Source organism: Macrobrachium rosenbergii, chromosome 27, assembly GCF_040412425.1.
Source record: "Macrobrachium rosenbergii isolate ZJJX-2024 chromosome 27, ASM4041242v1, whole genome shotgun sequence".
NCBI lineage: Eukaryota > Metazoa > Arthropoda > Malacostraca > Decapoda > Palaemonidae > Macrobrachium > Macrobrachium rosenbergii.
In genome coordinates this window covers 34,511,982-34,532,008 of record NC_089767.1, presented here as the reverse complement: position 1 = coordinate 34,532,008, position 20,027 = coordinate 34,511,982, and the positions used below count along the sequence as shown (strand labels likewise).

At 35.4% G+C, this 20,027-nt stretch overlaps 1 long non-coding RNA gene across 1 annotated transcript in view; it reads left to right on the top strand.

Moving 5' to 3' along the window:
• The first annotated feature begins 13,405 nt into the window (after positions 1 to 13,405).
• Positions 13,406 to 20,027, top strand: part of LOC136853599 (uncharacterized) — a 250,404-nt gene continuing 243,782 nt past the window's right edge. Inside the window, exon 1 of the long non-coding RNA XR_010857499.1 lies at positions 13,406 to 13,568. This is a non-coding gene — a long non-coding RNA (uncharacterized lncRNA). The remainder of the gene's footprint in view (positions 13,569 to 20,027) is intronic.

Sequence of the window (20,027 nt, the reverse complement as noted above, 5' to 3'; positions counted from 1 at the left end):
CGGATTACAACGATTATGCTATCAAGGAAAATGCATGCCATCAATTAAACCCAAGAGGCAAAAGAATGTGGAATAAGAAGAGAGAGAGAGAGAGAGAGAGAGAGAGAGAGAGAGAGAGAGAGAGAGAGAGAGAGAGAGAGAGAATATACAAACAATCGCAAGCCAAAACGCATTAAAACGCCATGAAAACTAGCCTCTTCCCACTCATGTCAGACAAGTTAAAAAATCACCTACAGGTCCCCAGTGGAAAGAAATAAACCTCTCTTCACCTGATTGAAAAACGACCTTTAACTGACCTGGGCCACAGAGCGGACTTCCTTTTATGCATAATTTCACACCGAGTGAAGACCATCATTATATTTTACTTGTTTTTCGTGAGGTGGGGCCACACATTCTTCCGCGACCCTTACAACTAACTGGGCTTTCTCACCTTGAGGGACACCAGTGGCGTCAGGAGTATCCTGTTGGGGAAAATAAGACTATACTTAATATCCTGTTGGGGGAAAAATGGAAATATTTAATACAGTATTGGGAAAAAAGGAAATATCTATTATCCTGTTGGAAAAAATGGAAATATTTAATATAGCATTTGGAAAAAGGAAATATCTATTATCCTGTTGGAAAAAATGGAAATACTTAATATCCAGTTAGCAAATAAGGATATATTTAATATCTTGTAGGAAAATAAGGATTTATTTAATATCCTGGTGGGGAAGAATAAAAGTATTTGATATCCTATTGGGGACGAAAGGAAATATTTAATATACTATCGGAAAAAAATGGAAATATTTAATATCATGTTTGGAAAAATGGAAACTTTTGATGTCCTGTTGGGGAAAAAGGAAATATTTAATATCCTGTAGGGAAAATAAGGATTTACTCAAAACCCTGATGGGGGAAAATGGAAATATTTAATATCCTGTTGGGGAGGAAATGGAAGTATTTTACTGAAATATTAAGATGATTAAACATGAATAAAAAAAAAAAGATTAAGGAACAACCAAGATGGAATGTACTACAAACATCATCATCAATATTATTATTATTATATTATTATTATTAATCAAAAAACAAACCTTGTTCATACGGAACAAGCCTACAAACAGGGCTATAGACCTGAAATTCAGGCTTCCAAAGAATAATATGTTGTTCATTTGAAAGAGATTACAGAAGATATTAAGAAGTACAGAAAGAAGTGATCAGTTATTAGAAAAATAGATGCATGAATAAATTAATGAATAACTTTTTTTGTGGTGCAATTTGGCCAAATCAAAGAATCAATGTCTGTGAGTTTTCCCATGAGAGAGAGAGAGAGAGAGAGAGAGAGAGAGAGAGAGAGAGAGAGAGAGAGAGAGAGAGAGAGAGAGAGAGAGAGAGAGTCTATGTTGTAAAAGTCTGAACAAAATCGTCATTGCAAAAGTCATTATGGTTACTGATTTTGATAATAATAATAATAATAATAATAATAATAATAATAATAATAATAATAATAAACCAGGAGGAAGGAAGGAACCTCTGCATATCTTCTCATGGCGGGTGTCAAATGCGACCACAATTAACCCGCAGAAAGGAAGTGCCTGAGTTATTATTATGCGACGCCAGATGGAGAGACAGACAGGAAAAGACTGAAAAAGGAAAAAAATAAAAGACTGAAAAAAGAAAAAAAGAAGAAAGAAAAAGTGGAAAAAAAGAAAGCTTGGACACGCACGCTTTGGAACTTTTAGGTCGTCTGTTCCATTCCTTGCTTTTTTTTTTTTTAGTTTCATTATATATTTTCATTATATATTTGAAAGGTGGAGATATTAATAATGTTTTTATTTAGTTTCATTATATATTTTCATTATATATTTGAAAGGTGGAGATATTAATAATGTTTTTATGTAGTTTCATTATATATTTTCATGATATATTATATTTTAAAGGTGGAGATATTAATAATGTTTTTATTTAGTTTCATTATATATTTTCATTATATATTTGAAAGGTGGAGATATTAATAATGTTTTTATTTAGTTTCATTATATATTTTCATTATATATTTGAAAGGTGGAGATATTAATAATGTTTTTATTTAGTTTCATTATATATTTTCATTGTATATTTGAAAGGTGGAGATATTAATAATGTTTTTATTTAGTTTCATTATATTTTCATTATATATTTGAAAGGTGGAGATATTAATAATGTTTTTATTTAGTTTCATTATATATTTTCATTATATATTTGAAAGGTGGAGATATTAATAATGTTTTTATTTAGTTTCATTATGTATTTTCATTATATATTTGAAAGGTGGAGATATTATTAATGTTTTTATTTAGTTTCATTATATATTTTCATTATATATTTGAAAGGTGGAGATATTAATAATGTTTTTATTTAGTTTCATTATGTATTTTCAATTATACATTTGAAAGGTGGAGATATTAATAATGTTTTTATTTAGTTTCATTATGTATTTTCATTATATATTTGAAAGGTGGAGATATTATTAATGTTTTTGTGAATTATAAGTTATAATTATTTTAGTGATATTGCTATTAGTACGTCTAATAATAATAATAATAATAATAATAATAATAATAATAATAATAATAATAATAATAATAATAATAATAATAATAATAATAATAATATTCTCTTCCATTCCTTGTTTTTTTCATTGATTTTCATATCACGTTTTAACGGTGGTATTGTTATTTTTATGAATTATAGGCAGAATAATATTTTAGCGATACTACTACTACTACTACTACTACTACTACTAATATAATAATAATAATAATAATATTAATAATAATAATATTAATAATAATATTTTGTCTAAAATTGTTTGTTTTTCAATCAGTTTCATATATTTTAAAACGATAAATATTACTATTTTTGTGAATGATATGAGGAATAATTATATTTTTATAATGAAAAAGTATTTTACCATGAAAAAGCTTTTTACATAAGACTAGGGGCCCATGTCATTAGCAATAATCGTGAAAAAAAGTGTTACTTATATTCAAGTTTAATTTGGCAGGTATAAAAACGAAGCTTTTTATCTTATAATCTATTTTAATCAATGACCAGGCAGCGACAGAGAGAGAGAGAGAGAGAGAGAGAGAGAGAGAGAGAGAGAGAGAGAGAGAGAGAGAGAGAGAGAGTATTACTCTGGTAATCATGATGGATAGATAGAACTGAATTGAATACAGAATTTAGGCCAACGGCCAAGCACTGGGACCTATGAGGTCATTCAGCGCCGAAACGGAAATTGACTGTAAAACGATTGAAAGGTGTAACAGGAGGAAAACCTCGCAGTTGCACTATGAATCAATTGTTAGGAGAGGGTGGATGACGGTCAGATGGAACAAAGAGAATATGAAAGGTGGTACAGTAAAAGGAACGAAAGGGGTTGCAGCTAGGGGCCGAAGGGACGCTGCAACGAGCCTTTAAGGAATGCGTACAGTGCCCTGCATGAGGTGCACTGACGGCACTACACCGCTACGGGGGTAGATAGATTGAATATTGCCCTCTTAGTGCTTAAACCTAAGTCGAACTGCTTGAACATTCCACGAAAACTCCTTCCTAAAAAATAAAAAATAAATAAATAAATAAAGGACAATGCACTGTGGTAGTCACGTTCTCCTCACTTCCTCCTATTTCCTTCCTCTTCCTCCTTCTCCTCCCCCTCCTCATTGTCATTCCCTTCTACTGATCCCTTGCCGGATTTTACTGCTTACCAAACCGTGAGAACTTTCTTACGGTTGCTAGTTCATTCATCACACATACTAACACGCGCACACACACACACACACATACACACACACACATACATATATATATATATATATAAATACAGATAGATATATATATATATATATATATATATATATATATATATATATACATACTGTATAATATGCATATATATATATACATACATATATATATATATATATATATATATATATATATATATATATATATATTATGTAATAATTTATAAATTAATATATATGTATATGTATATATATATATATATAATATATATACAAACGTACGCTTAATTATAGCACATCCACAGTTGCCCATTAAACAAGTAAAACGTACTGAATTATTAACTCGATATACGAAAAAAAAAATCATTAGCATTACATAAAAAAACTTTCTCTCTCGCTTTCCCATTAACGACAACATTAGTAAAAGTAACAGAAAAAAAAGCCCAATTTCCAGAGAACCGCGGGAGACTGAGACGTCAACGAACTAATAAACAAAAGTCCATTAAATTACGACTGCAAATAACATGACGCAATTAACGAGAGAAAACGGGAATGGCAAGTCTTGGAAAATGATAATTAGTAATTAGTATTTAAGGTCGTCAGGTGTTCGAATCTCTGAAAACACAAACTGGTTAGCCGTAGATTATGATACATTAATGGACCAGATGACGTAGAGTATTAATAATTGATAGTCCAATGAATTCTGACAGTCATTACAGTCAGGTGTTACGTTCTTTTGTATTCCCGTTGCAGGAAAATACAGAAATACAGGTATAACAGCCAGAGGAAGTCAATTCTGGTGTTTCAGAATGAGTAATGGCGTGTCAGACGCCAAGTAACTGAGATTTCCAACTTCTTCACACGGTTTGGGAAAGGAAACGAACCCACAGGTTCCATAGTCCTTGGCCCTAGCCGAAATAAAAGGAACCAGGGGTGAGAAATCGTGTAAGGTGGGCAAAAGTGAGGGTAAGGAATGACCTCAGTTCACGCGTAGAGGTTAGCACTGTCATGTAACATGTAAATAAAACAGTCTTGTTAGACTCACTGTTAATATTGAGAGAATGGAAATCTTACGCAAATCATGGCACTTTTATGCAGTGATTTTAAGACGCCCGATAGTTTGGAAAAGACAAAAAAATTCGTCAGGAATCATGAATCTTTAGGTCATGAGGTCTGTATGTAAGAATATGTAGAACTTAATCGGAATCATGGTCTACTGAATATTTAGAATTCAAAGGGAATGAATCATGTATAGGCTATGGCAGTTACATATTGGCCCCTCTGTCTGTCTTGGTGATTCCACCTCACGTTCCATTATACACAAAAAGGTTCCTGGAGCAAATTCCATCCCAGAGAATCCCAGAAAGTGAGGGTAAATAGCAATTTTCATCCAAGAAAGGGATGGCTGTAAATTTCATACTCTCCATTCGTATGGGTCTACAGAAAAGGACACTTCTACAGAAAAAGTTTTGACGACCAAAGAATCCTAGAGCGAATTGTCTTAGAAAATGAAGGCAAACGGCAATTTCATTCTTTACAAGAGAGAGAGAGAGAGAGAGAGAGAGAGAGAGAGAGAGAGAGAGAGAGAGAGAGAGAGAGGCTTAGGGGATGAAAATTCCATACTTTCCATTTGTTTGGGTCTACAGAAAAGGATGCCTCTGTACAGTCTTGGCGGTCTGAGAAACCTGGAACGAATTCTGTCTCAGAAAATGAAGCTGAAGGGCAATTTCAATCTTTAAAAGAGAGAGAGAGAGAGGTGTGGGGGATGAAAAATTCCATACTTTCCATTCGTATGGGTCTATACAAAAGGACGCTTTTATATTAAGTCTTCACGTCGCAGAAACCTAGAACGAATTGTCTCAGAAAATGAAGGCAAACGGCAACTTCATTCTTTAAAACAGAGAGAGAGAGAGAGAGAGAGAGAGAGAGAGAGAGAGAGATGTTGGGAATGAAAATTCCATAGTTTCCATTCGTATGGGTCTACAGATACGGACGCTTTTATATTAAGTCTTCACGCCGCAGAAACCTAGAACGAACTGTCTCAGAAAATGAAACTAAATGGCAATTCAGATCTTTAAAACAAAGAAAGAACGCTTTAAATTCCATACTTTCCATTCGTATGGGTCCATAGGGACCGAGGCTTCTATACAAAACGCCTTGACGGTCTCAAAAAGCAATGAGCAGGCCTGAAGTCACCAGGAGGAGATTCCTCAGGCCATACACGGTCTACGCTCCCGACAATGAAAATTAATGCAGCTCTCTTATTAGCAACCGCACGCCCATCTGGCGTCTTGTGGGCGGCGAAAGAGGAGTGGGGGATGGCGGGGATGTGTATCTAGGTGCGGGAGTGTTGTGGGTGTGGGGGTAAGGGAGGAGGTACAAGGGAACAATACTCTTTTTAAAAAGTGAAGGATGAGAAGGCGGGGAAATCTATAGTACTACATGTCGTCTCGTCTTTGTTGTAAAGTCAAGTCATTTTCTTAATTAAATATATATAAATTAATTTTTTATCTTTATCTTTGACTGTTTATTCTACCGACTTTCTATAAATTCCCAAATGTTTTATGTTCTTGCAAAATTTGTTCATTAGATATATAATTTTATCTAATTTGTTTTAGCGCATTAATATACCTTATTGTACTGTATATGAATTTTTTTTGGTAATTTATTGGATTACAGTACCATATATATATATATATATATATATATATATATATATATATATAAAATACATATATATATAAACATATATATACGCATCACGGAAATAATTGCGTAAATAGAACATATACGTCACAGAGCGGTTTATTTTTGTGGAAGAAAGCAAGTGGTCACTTACTCCTGAGAAAAGACACGGCATTAGCTCACAATGAGTCGGCCCAAATGTTTAAGCAAATTGCATCCGGTGAGAAGACTCATTTGCCATTCCAATTCCTTTTTATTTTTATACATTTTAATATATTTTATGTAACCATAGCAAATATATCTCTTCAATGTGGATCAGTCAGCGAAATGGAGGTTGTTTGATCTACAGCATCTCAGCAGTTCATAGCTTGCTCACTTTTGCTTTGATATATCAAACAAATATGTGTTTAAGTACTGATAACTGCCTCTGCTGGCCGCGAGTTCGAATCTCCGACCGGCTGATGAAGAATAAGAGGAATTTATTCCTGGTGACAGAAATTCATTTCTCGCTATAATATGGTTCGGATTCCACAATAAGCTGTAGGTCCCGTTGCTAGTAACCAATTGGTTCTTATCCACGTAAAATAAATCTAATCATTCGGGCCAGCCCTAGGAGAGCTGTTAATCAGCTCAGTGGTCTGGTTAAACTAAGGTATACTTATCTTAACTGATAACTGCCAAGTAATCATCTCTTGTTCATTAACCTTAATAAATAAAGCTGATATCATCACCAACTATTATTACTGTTATCATTCAACATGATTACATTACTATGGGACAATCAGAAAGGCTATGAACAAGATGGGCAACCTCACAAAGAACAAGATACCAGTACGTGAACAAAGAACATATCAGTGACTGATTGATTTTTGGCTACTAAAACCGTCACAACATACGAGTATAGGTTATTGACGCCGATACATACAGTGAGATATAGACCAATATGCAGATGAAGGCTCAGTCAACAGTTATGTTAGTCAAGTCATCGAAAGACTAATATAAACTTAAGTAAACCATTGTTGAAAATAAAAATTAAATATAATATATTACAGGCAGCTCTTGGAACAAGATCCCGTGCTAGCATAAGGCCAGCTTTATCTTTACTTTTGTCACTAGGCAATGACATATTATAGCACTAGCCTGTAGTGGTACTAACGGAAGTTCCCTGTTCAGATATAACCTATGAAAAAATGTAATTCGACGATGATTAAGTTATAATTATAGCTGCTAGGAACAACGATGTAGCGCTACGAGGAATTATGGCTATTTTCAGTACTAGAAGGTGAAAAATTTAATAAAAATGATAAGCATTCTACTCATGAGCCAGTAAATGGCTCAAGTTATGTGATACTCCTTTAACTCTGCTCTACTCTCTCTCTCTCTCTCTCTCTCTCTCTCTCTCTCTCTCGAACGCCTTCTTTCAAAACCTCCTGACTGTCATATGTTTCATAGTGACGAAATCATTGTCGTAAAGCTAATTTATCCAGAACCACAGATTACCATACAAGCAACAGCGGCGCCGTCACCATACGGCCGCACAAACAGCTGTACCAGAAACAAAGCTGAGCAGAAACAAAGCTGTCCAGTTATATCAATTAATTTCACATGCCGCCTTTGACAAAGGACTCTTCTTTGCTGTTCTCCTCGCTTACGATGCTATAATAGTAAATGGATGCCACTGTCAAAGATGGAAGAACGGTCGATCTGTCTCTGTCAGCCTAGCTTGCGTTTGTGTCTCTCTGAAGTTTGTTCACATTTTGTCCATCTGTGGCTTCAAATAGAGTTTTTTTGGGGGGGGCGGGGAAACTTTTCTAGCGTGACGCCCTCGTATCTGAGACTACGCCGTGACTTGGTGGGTGTTTGGGTATGATGAAACTCCATTTTCAATGGTTTCAAGCCTACGGAGTAAAGTTATCGTTCCAAGAAACGACAACTTTAGTTGAATTTCATGAAAAATAACATTTCATACTAGCTACATATATGTCTTCTCGAGAAAAATATACCCGCGTTTAACCAGCCATAAGAGATAGCAAACGATATATAATTAACAATAAGGAACCAGGAACTATAGCGCATACAGCGTTTGCTAAACAGGCCTAGTGCCCATGGTGGACTCAACATCGCTGAACATAGCCAACGGCGATGTACTGTACCCAAAAACCAACGGACTATTATCGATTCTATCGAAATAACCAATTTCTCGGCAAAAGAGAATCTTAAAACATCTATCAAATCAACCAGCCGTGTCAGAACGTAACGGCGACTTAGAGTTATGGGAGAAAACAATAAAGTTTCTCAGAGGAAAGAAAAAACAGGCATCGGTCTAGGCTCAACTGCAGGGGAATTACGGCAGAATAAGCGTAAGATGCGTCACGCAATTAAGGGTAACTAACGTCAGAAGTCCCGCAGGACGAAAGTGTAGCAAATCATGGATGTATTATGAGACTGCTATAGCATCGCGTAATGGCTGCGTTTGGGAAAACCTGACAGGCTTTTCACAAGGACGTTTTTCCGGAATGGAGACCTTTCTAAAAGGTGGGTTCCCACCTTTTGGGAAAGGAGGCTTGTATGTGATGTAAGATTTTCCCTCGGAAATTTTAAAGAGAGAGAGAGAGAATGATGTTTTGGTCTGCTTGTAAGAATACTGTTACATTTAAGTTATATATATATATATATATATATATATATATATATATATATATATATATATATATATATATATATATATATATATATATATATGTGTGTGTGTGTGTGTGTGTGTGTGTGTGTGTGTGTGTTGTATATACACTGTGTAGGCCTATATTAGTTTTCATCAAGCAGTCTAAAATATGAAAAGTGATTTTCATTCCTTTAAAGACGCCCTTTGTCTTTGCTATTAATATCTAACTGTTAAAATATTTTTTTTATATCGTATATCTAAAAAAATTCCCACTTTTGCTCTTCAATTGACAATCCGCATTCTTTAAAGAAAAAACAAAAATTATAATAACATTTCTCCCGCTCACTTCTCCCGACTGGGGATCGTGACTTCGAATATAAAACAATGTATTTACTTTTGCCAAAAGCAAATTTAAATATTTCCTGAAGCCGAGCTGAAGTAATGGGAGAGAAAAAAAGAACGGCAGAACAAAGAGAGAGAGAGAGAGAGAGAGAGAGAGAGAGAGAGAGAGAGAGAGAGAGAGAGAGAGAGAGAGCCTCCTTTGAGCACGCCGGAGTAGACAAACGCAAAGTACTATAATACTTGGGGGTCTGTCGTATCCAGCTGTCGCTTTCGCGACAGATAGCGCCACTCTTTTGTTCTCTGTCCTGTTATTTCAGTCATTACAATCCACAATCGGGAAGCCATTTGCAGGAAAGTAGCCTCAGATGATAGTGATTTCGTCACGTCTTGTTTAACGAACGAGACGCAGAGAAGATTCAGTACTAGAGATAAACCAGAAGGGATGGACAAATAATCGTGATTTGTGCTGGTATGAAAGAATTTAGGATGAAAAAGACAGAGAGGGAATACATAAATAAATTATATCTTCTCACTATTTCTATTTATAGTAAAAGACTGAAATATGGAGTTTCATCAACCTTACATAAGCCGTGCACTATTGGTCTAGTGATTTGGGATGTCACAAAAAGGTGGAATGCTAATTAAACAAATTTCTTTGTTCCTGAACAGTGTATCTAATCCCAAAAGCAAAGGACGTACTATGATAATCAATACGAAGCTGCGATTATATTTATACAGCAAATATATACGTACATAAGTCTAAGAAGTTGTAATTTTGTGCATAAGTAAATAAAACTAACCTCAGTGTCACCGAGTGTGCGGACTCTACCTATAACATAAAATATGCGCAAAATGAGAGAAGCAATTTACGAATGAGTATAATAAATCATGATTATTGATAGTTTCAATAACTGTTAACCCTTCTCCAAAGCACTGCCAGTTTTAAAGCTCGAAACTCTGATTCTTGAACCAACTAATATGTATCATATATATTTACTAACTTGCTTCTTTGTAAATCTACACAAACATAAGTCTGTTTTACACCAGTAATACATCAACTTCTGTTATATATATGTATACCATTGTCTTTGCCATCCCATTTCAGTTTCAGCGTTAAGCATAAGCCTTCGTTTGACTAACTATGTAAAAACTAAGCTATGAATGGCTGGAAAACAAAGCTGTTTGCGACACAATTTCGCCGGTAATGTTTCATGTTTTAATATATTTAGGCTTTGGAAACACAATGAACACGCAGAGGAAAACAAACCTTTGTTTGTGACACTAGACTAAAAAGCACAATTTTGCCTGCACTTGCTTTAATGGAGGGAGACTTAGGAAACACAATGGACAATACATACATATTTCCTCACTCTACATCCAAACATTAGCCTCAGACGCCTCAATAGACCTGACCTGGTAATAACATTTTATTTCCTGTACATGTAAGCATTTCGAAGTAATATCATGTTAACATAAGGCTCATCCTAGTGCTGAGGGTCCCATTAAAAAATGATAATGGAATTGGTTTCCATTAATCTTACTAACATTTGTTACAGAAAAGAAAAGTCAGAGCAGATCATCAAATGGTAACTGGATAACCTCTGAAACTGTACGGTCCATGATTTTCTTGCTTGAACAAATACGGAATGCGTAATTTGCAGTATCATAAGTGATCCTGTTTTCGTAAGGTTAGCCAAAGAGCTTTAAGAGAAAACGAGCAAAAGATTCTTTTTAGAAAACGAGCATCAAGAGTATTTATGGATGGCTGACATAATTTTCCGATAATAAACTGCGATAAACTGGTATTCAACTGACAAATAAGAAATAAATAGCAGCACTGGAATAGTGTGACAATATCTTGCAACCAGACCAACTACTAAGCGTACGCTAAATATTGATTTGGTTGGTTAATTCGTTGAATAAAATGATAAAAATATACAAATATAAATTGTACACAATACACTGTGCAAGAATCAGCATTACGTGGTGAAGAGAGAGAGAGAGAGAGAGAGAGAGAGAGAGAGAGAGAGAGAGAGAGAGAGAGAGAGAGAGAGAGAGAGAGAGAGAGAGAGAGAGAATGCTTGGTACAAGTACACTAATCTATTTGGGCGTTAAAAGCGAGAATTTGTAATATATGTTATTCGCGATTCAGTCTTTTTTAGAAGTTTATTATCGTTATTATTATTGTTGCTAAAATGATTTATCATTCATACAGCACAAGACTAACAGTCATCATATTGCAATGTAAGTCTCCACAGAATAACATATTACATCTGTGTTAACAAAATACCATATGAAAATAACCCTAGAGATATTTTAGCAAACACACATGTTATTAGACACAGTCTATAATGTTTATATTTGTAGTCATATTCCATCTCAACAGTAATAACTATCACAATCAAACGATGTACTATTACAGTCACAGTATTTACTATCATAGTCATAGTACTTACTCACTGTCACTGTATTCACTATCACAGTCACCATTCTATTATCATATTAAAATACTACTATCACAATCAAACGATTCACTAACAGGGTCACAGCATTTACTATCATAGTCACAATAGTTACTCACTGTCACTGTATTCACTATCGGTCTCCATCACAGTCATCATACTACTATCATACTTAGAAGTAATCACTGTCAAAGTAATATACTATCAAGGTCAAGGAATTTACTATCATAGAGCACTTACTCACTACCACTCTATTCACTATCACAGTCACCATAGTCATCATACTACCACCACATTCAAAAGTAATTACTAACACAATCAGATGATTAAAGTCACAACACATATCAAATATATTAATTTATCTCTCTCTCTCTCTCTCTCTCTCTCTCTCTCTATATATATATATATATATATATATATATATATATATATATATATAGGCCTATATATATTATTATATACATAATCGTTCATAGTCATAGTTGTTATTCACTGTCACTGCATTCACTATACAGTTACCATCATGTCTTCGTGAGAGAAAAAATGCAGTTCAAAAGACTAAAGACAAGAGACTGCTGTAGACACATTTCATCTTTCCAAACTAACCTAACATAACCTTACCTACTATACAGGCCTACTATAAAACTTCCAAACTATGCTAGCATTACTTTACCTATTATATGGCCTAGGCATACTATACAGTTTGCTTGATACTATAAGTACCTCAGGCCTACAATGGAACTGCATGGGAAGGGATATACCATTTAGTTTAGGTTATAAATACAGTAGGATCTATTATTTTCAGGCTGCGGTAAACAGGCAAAGACTATTTTACTCACATGTCTTGAATAACGGCTGCTGACTTGACGATTTAATTTCTTCCGTGTTTTCCCGTTTCCTGGTAAGTTTTCTTAGCACAAACTGATTATGGTTTTTATAAGAAACAATCTCACTACAAACTAAAGACCATAAAAATAATATATGCCATATTTTTCAATAAAAAAGGAAGCGAAATGCGGAACGCGAATTTAACACCACACGACTGACAATGGCGTCTATGCTTTGGGTAAAACTCGTATCGCGGGCCAATGAGGCAAATGAAAGGTGTTTTTCTTGTATTAAACAACCATTTTCACAACAGAAATATAAGCCAAAATCACAATAAAATTCGTATGCACGTTTTCCATAAGCTTCACCTGCTTTAGAGATGTATAGCAATCAGAAAAGGCGTTTAAAATATGGGACGAGTTGGTTACCAGTCTGCGCTTCATCATTGTCACTTGTCACTGCCATATTTTCAACAACAATTTTAATGGTATAAATACGATCACAATCGAATTAATATGTACACATTCCATAAGCTTAACAAACTTTATAGATGCATAAAAGCCGGAAAAAGCGTTAAAATATGGGACGAGGTGATTGCCCAAGATGCGCTTAACAAGTGTCACTTGTCACATATCAAAGCCATTGCTACTCCAGACGTTGGGTTAACCGGTCGTCCGTGTAGTTATTGCTCTTGTTATGTGCGTCTATTAATTAAAATAGTGTTAATGAATAGTGATATAGAATAATTACAAGTAAAATTCGTTTAATAAATCCAGGAATTGCGAATCAGCGAAAGGGAAGAGAGTCAGAGGAGGTTTCAAGGTAAGGTAAGTGACAGTTGCTCCGAATGTGTTTGGTATGATGTTCACGCTGAATTTTTGCTTTATTTGTTTCGTATTTTAGTTTAATAAGAAATGATAATGTTGACCAAAGTTTTAATCTATTGGTATGGATGTGTAACGGTAAATATGAAGCTGAAAATAAGGAGACAGTATGCTTGTTTAGCCTAAGAAAGCCTAGCAAGATCGTATGCCAGTGTATCCAGCTGCCATTTTGCGTTTTGCATTGATGATGGTTACACTTTTCAAAACGATTATTCAGCCTTCTGAATGATGCTTAATTTGGTTGATAAATGACTTAGGCTAGTATGGTAAGATTTACGCAGTAGACTGTATAGGTCCAATTATGCAGCATAGGCTGTAATGAGAATGACGCTCAGCACGACACTAGGCCTATGTTGGTTGGTTTATCCGGTACGCTATAATTGCCGTAAAACATATTTTGTTTTCATCAGGGTTAATATTCTTTAATTATAAGAATGAAAACCGTAAAGTTCATTACTTGGGGCATCATACATTCACCATATTAAGTATCGAGAGCCCTATATAATATGATATAGCCTAACAACGTGTTCACATACACAAAGTATGGGATAGGCCTAGAGGTTGCTATTTTAGTCATTTGAATCAGAAGAGAGCATTTTAGTTTATTATTTAAGGTGAAAAAGGAGTGTAGTCAAGTCAAAATAGGATTTGACCCCCAAAAAATTGCTAGAAAACATTTTTTGGTTATTTTTGGTTTGTATGGGGCTACTTTAGTACATCCCAAAAGTCTACCAAATTTGGTCAACCGGAAAGTGGTAAAATTACATAATATCCAAGATGGCTGCTGATGAACAGTTAATGTACAGCAAACTTCTAAATGGCTGGTTTTAGACCCCATAAATGTATTACAAACACATATAAATATGATAGCTAAGATTCAAATGAGATAATGATTACATCATTAGGACAAGCTCAGACGTAATATTACGTCATAATGACGTAAAATGTTGATTTGTAGTTCGGGACAGTAAAAATTGCAGTAAACCCAAATATTGACCCTCATAATTAATCTGAATGAAAAAATACCATGGGTACCAGAAATTTGAAAGGCCTCACCCTCACCCCCTCATGATCATACGTCACAGTTATAAGCCATGCAATATACACTACTTGTCATACATGGTGTCAAACCTTGTAACATTTGGTTAATATTGACTTTCGATGAACTAAAATATGACATCCCATAGACTCTGATAAGTTATGGATTATGATTTCCATGTGACACAAAAAGATAAACACATGACGTTAGGGACCATCTCAAAATCGGCTGATGCCACACAAAACTTAACTTGGTTAGTCTCTCCATTAACCCCCTCCTCCTCAAGAGACTAAAACGCCAAGGTAAATTGGCATAATGACCTCTGAAAGAATACATGAGTGATGCCAACAACCTGAACAATCCTCAACCTCCTCACCCTTAGACTAACTGAGTTTAGTCTTCTGCTTCATCAGTTAATTATGAGATGGTCCGGTATTATGACATAATTGCATAGCGGAAACACAACTTAAACAGAAAGTTAATACTAACATCAACCAATTTTAAATGCCTTTATGCCAGTGTTCTGCTCACAACATTGTGGTTTAAAATACAGCACTGTCTGCACGGTTGTCATCAGCATCTGCGTCAGGGTCCCCTGTACATTCATTATTTGGGTTGAAACAAGATTCGGCTTGGCAAGGTCCACATGCGGATGTACATGGAAGACCGTACTTCCTGCAACTACAACGTGTATTACAACAGCCAGATGTACAGTTACAATGAATCACTTTAAGTAGCCTTTCAGGAGCTGGCTTTGGTCTGTCATAACTGGCAACAAAAAGCTATCTTCCTGTTTCCAACCCCAGTTCTTTGGGTCCATCATTCCGTCTTTTCCCATCCACACAATGATCTGATAAAATGTGCGTAGTGAGTGGTACTTGGCAGCAGATACTGTTGGCGGCAGCTTCTCGGGTTTTACAAATGACTTTGCAGATGATACTTTTTCGCAAGCAAGGTGTTTCGTAGGTTTGCTAGGGTGTCCTAACTTTTCCTCCATACAAAGAAACAAAAGTTTTGCATCCAGAATCAACAATCGTGGACAATTCCTGATCTGCTGTGGTGAAGACTGCCGCACATGACTTAATGACAGAGTCACGTTTGATCAATTTTTGAAATAGAGCCTTTTACCAATACCAAAATTTTGATGTGCTGTCACAACCTGTAAACGCATGTACAAAAAGCAACTGCCTGGAAACTTCACATCCTAGGAGTTCTTTCAGAGAACAGATATCGTAAACATACTTAGATTTCAGTTTGTCCGATCGAAAATAGAGCTTTTGCTTTCCCTTTCTGTATAGTATAAAAGTAGAATTAGAAGGTCCATGTCTTCTCCAACTAAAGTTGTGTCTCTGTGTTTTGCAGATGCCACTGCAGCTTTGACAATGTCAACATCTGCATCTCCATGTGCATGGATAACTTCACATCCCCTGTCTTTCAGTTTGTCGCAGATCAGGTTGATCATCTGTTGTTTATTGCAACCATTAGACAAAAAGTCCTCCATTCTCCTGAAAACAGTGTTGAGTCAAAACGCACCACTTGGTGTGATTTACGTTGTCGCCTCTGGTGTTCATTGTCCTTGATACTGGGCTCACCACTGTATCCATCAAAAACTACGGTAGCCATTCCATACCTGGAAAAAGTGAAATTGACATATTTTTCAGCAATTTTGCTGTAGCTGATCCCCACTTTTCCATGATAAGCGATGCAGGAGAGATCCTCCATCAAGAACAAAATGTTCAGATTCAGGTATCGATTCTGTAATCACAGCATTACTAGAGGATTGACTCACAAAATCACGTAGAGCCTCGGCCAACTGAGGCTTGTCTGCTTTCTGAAAAACGTGTTTGGCTTCAAAAGAGGGGAGGATATGGACTGAGTTCATAGTCCATAATATCCTGTAATGTTAAATCCCCAGCTTGTGACACAACAAGAAATCTTTGAAATAGGAGTTCAGGATTGATCACTTGATCGGCATTAACTTTCACTGACGAAGAGTAGCCAAGAGTTTTGACTTTATCCTTTCGTTTAAAGGAATAGGTAAATATTGGCTGGCTGATCATTTTCTGTACTATCGCTTTGCCCACAGCTTCATATTCATGCACATTAACATCTTCATTGGCCACTACCCCAGTCACAACATTTTTAATTCAGAATCTTTGGAGAATGGGTTGCAGTCAAGAAGTTTCTGCAGGAGTTTCACACTGTCTTCTTTGATCTCTTTGTATCCTTGGTGTTGTTGATTCTTTATGTTGCTCACTGGAAGTAAATGATAGTTCTGTGAACTCTTGCATCGCAAGATTGTATGCCGAAGAGACGGACGATGACAGTGTCCAAATGGTCCTGACATCCTCTGTCATTCCACTTCCTCTGGTCAGGCCACCACTACTTTTAAGGGAACGGTATGGTTTAAATGAAACATGATGCAAACAGATGCACTATAAATCTTATGGGAAGCTAAGTATACAAAAATTTTAAGGTTATATATTACCTGAGTGAGTTCCTTCTCCTTCCTTAACAGTGAATATGGTAAGAATATGAAACTGAGAATAACAGTCAAATGTAGACTAGGATGCGATTCCTGTACTGAAAATGGGGTGTTTGAGCCGGGGGCTGGGCTTGGGGCACGGAGGGGGCTGTGTACAGTGGGTACAGGGAACAGGGACAGGAATAAGACATGGGCAAACTATATGTCTAAGTGAATCTGAGTTAAGATAAAATGAATACTTAAAAAAACAGGCATGTTTTGTGCAAGTCAAGGAATGAAAACTAAGTCCGAGGGTCATTTTGAACACAGCGGCCATCTTGGAATAGGCTCAATTTTGCCCGCTTTCAAGCCCTCCAATTTTGGTAAACTTTTGATGTATAGTTGTAGAGACACAGAGGAACAAAACAAATGAAAAGGCATTGTTTTGCCAGTTTGGACTAGATTTGAGGACAAATACTTCCCTATGAAACCGACAAAATTCCATTTTGGGGTAGGGGTACCCCCAATGCACCCCCACGGCATGACCACACCCAAATAAAACCAATTCCAATTGAAAGAACAAACTCAAAAACATAGGAAAACATTCTTACTTTATTTGTTTTGGGTGAAAATGACCGAGTTATCGACAAGGAAACATATTCAATGAATTTTCAAATTTTGGCGCCCATCTTTGAACTGACCTAATTTTACCCACTTTCCGGTAGTCCAATCTTGGTAGACTTTTAGTATGTTAATCTACAGATATCAGGAAACCAAAACAAGCAAAAACAATTTCTAGCAATTTGTTGGGGTTGACCCCTTTTTCATATTTTGACCCGCCTAGTGAGTTATAGAAATCGGTTTGAGTAATACGTAAGAGGAAGCGGTCACGGTGGGGTTTTAGAACCTGCTACTTCCGGCAACATGAAAACAGGTTTAATGTTGTCAACATTCAGGTAACCATTTTAAACAGCCTCCAGGAGGCAGACGTATATACATTTCCTCAAATACTTCCGTAACAGTCCGTTTCTTTCATAAATATATATACTTTTTCTTTCAGCTCGAACGGTATATCGTAAGAACAATAGCTAGGGGTTTGAAACTAAGGTACGTATTTACCATAAGCTACGATAATTGGAAAACAAAATTACAATAAGAATCGTTCCGAGATTCTGTTTTACTTTGCTGATCATACGTCCATTAAGTTGATTAAACTCTTATAGCCGTTAAATGTGAGGATGGATTATGGAAAGGGAATAAAACAGTCATATTTTGAATTGTATAAGTTCATATTTATTGTTAAAATCAAACCTGCCCCTTCTACACAAAGCTTCGCGTGGGACTTATATCATGGACCTAGGGTCTAGTGGAGGCCTAAGTTTTAACTAATTCCTTATCAAAATAGTGAAGCAGCATTTCTGCTGGTACCTTACTGAATAGTGACTTAATATTGATACTAATTAGTTTTAAACCTCAATTCAAATGAAAGCCTGTAAGTCTACTGACAAGTTCCTCTTTGTTTATGATTGATAAACCAGACGTCGTACTGTAGGTGTGGGAGTTAGTTCACTTACTGAATGTTCAGATATATGGGCGCGCTGGATTCTTCAGTTGGTGTTATAATGTTCCATATTGAAAAATGCTGTGTAGGCGTACTATGGTGAATTTAGTTGTCAGCTGTTTATGGTGTTTCAAAATGATTTTTATATATCTGGTTAGGCTTAGATTTTACTAAGCTGTCGGGTTATTTATTAATTTTGTATTTGTCTTAAAGGGCTTTGCAGTATTCTGTGTTATTTGTTTTCCATCGGGCTTTTGTCGAAATTATATAATACATATATATATTTATATATATATATATATATATATATATATATATATATATATATATATATATATATATATATATATATACTATATATGCAAATATCTTATGCATATGTATATTTGTGTTTATGTATACATATATACCACTACTCAGGCAATGTTCAGGTATCAGTTATTAATAACACCATCCTATATTTTAATACGAACGGTTTTGTCGAAATTATAGGCTATATTATGCATAACCTATATATATATATATATGTATATATGTGTATGTATAAAGTGTAAATATCTTTTGCGTATGTATAATTGTGTTTATACGTTTATACCCATATTCAAGATATGACAAGGTATTAATTTATATCAGCACTCCTATATTTTATATACGAATGGATTTGACGAAAATGTAGACTATATGGTAGCCTATGCATATACAAATGTGTGAATATCTTTTGCGTATGTATATTTATGATTATGTATACGTGTATACCACTACAGAGGGTATGCGTAGGTCTTAATTCATATCAACACTAACAATTTACATACGAATGGCTCTTACCATCTAACCGTCACAGAACTCAAGTGTCCAAACATGACGTTTACAAACAGACCTCTTGAAAGTAACTGGAAGTTTTATAACCAATAACCTTATTCGTGGGGTGAATTACCTCGCTCCTTTGTTGTGTATTCCCTGAAGAGCTGAGGCCATAATGTTAAACATGAAGCGTTTTCTCGTAATTCCTCAATGCGGCTTAATGACGCCCCCCATTGGGAAATTAATTACCTCTTCGGTCTAGTGTTCGTGATCGCCTGCAACGGCCAGACTGCGCTCAAAAGACGGCTTCTGCTATTTTTGATATTATGGGGGTGGGCGGGGAGATAGGTGTTAAATGTTTTATTAAGGAGGTTATACGTAAGTTATTTTTGTTTTGATTTGTGTATATATACAGTGCATATACATATGTATATATATATATTATACACACACACACACACACACACACACACACACACACACACACACACATATATATATATATATATATATATATATATATATATATATA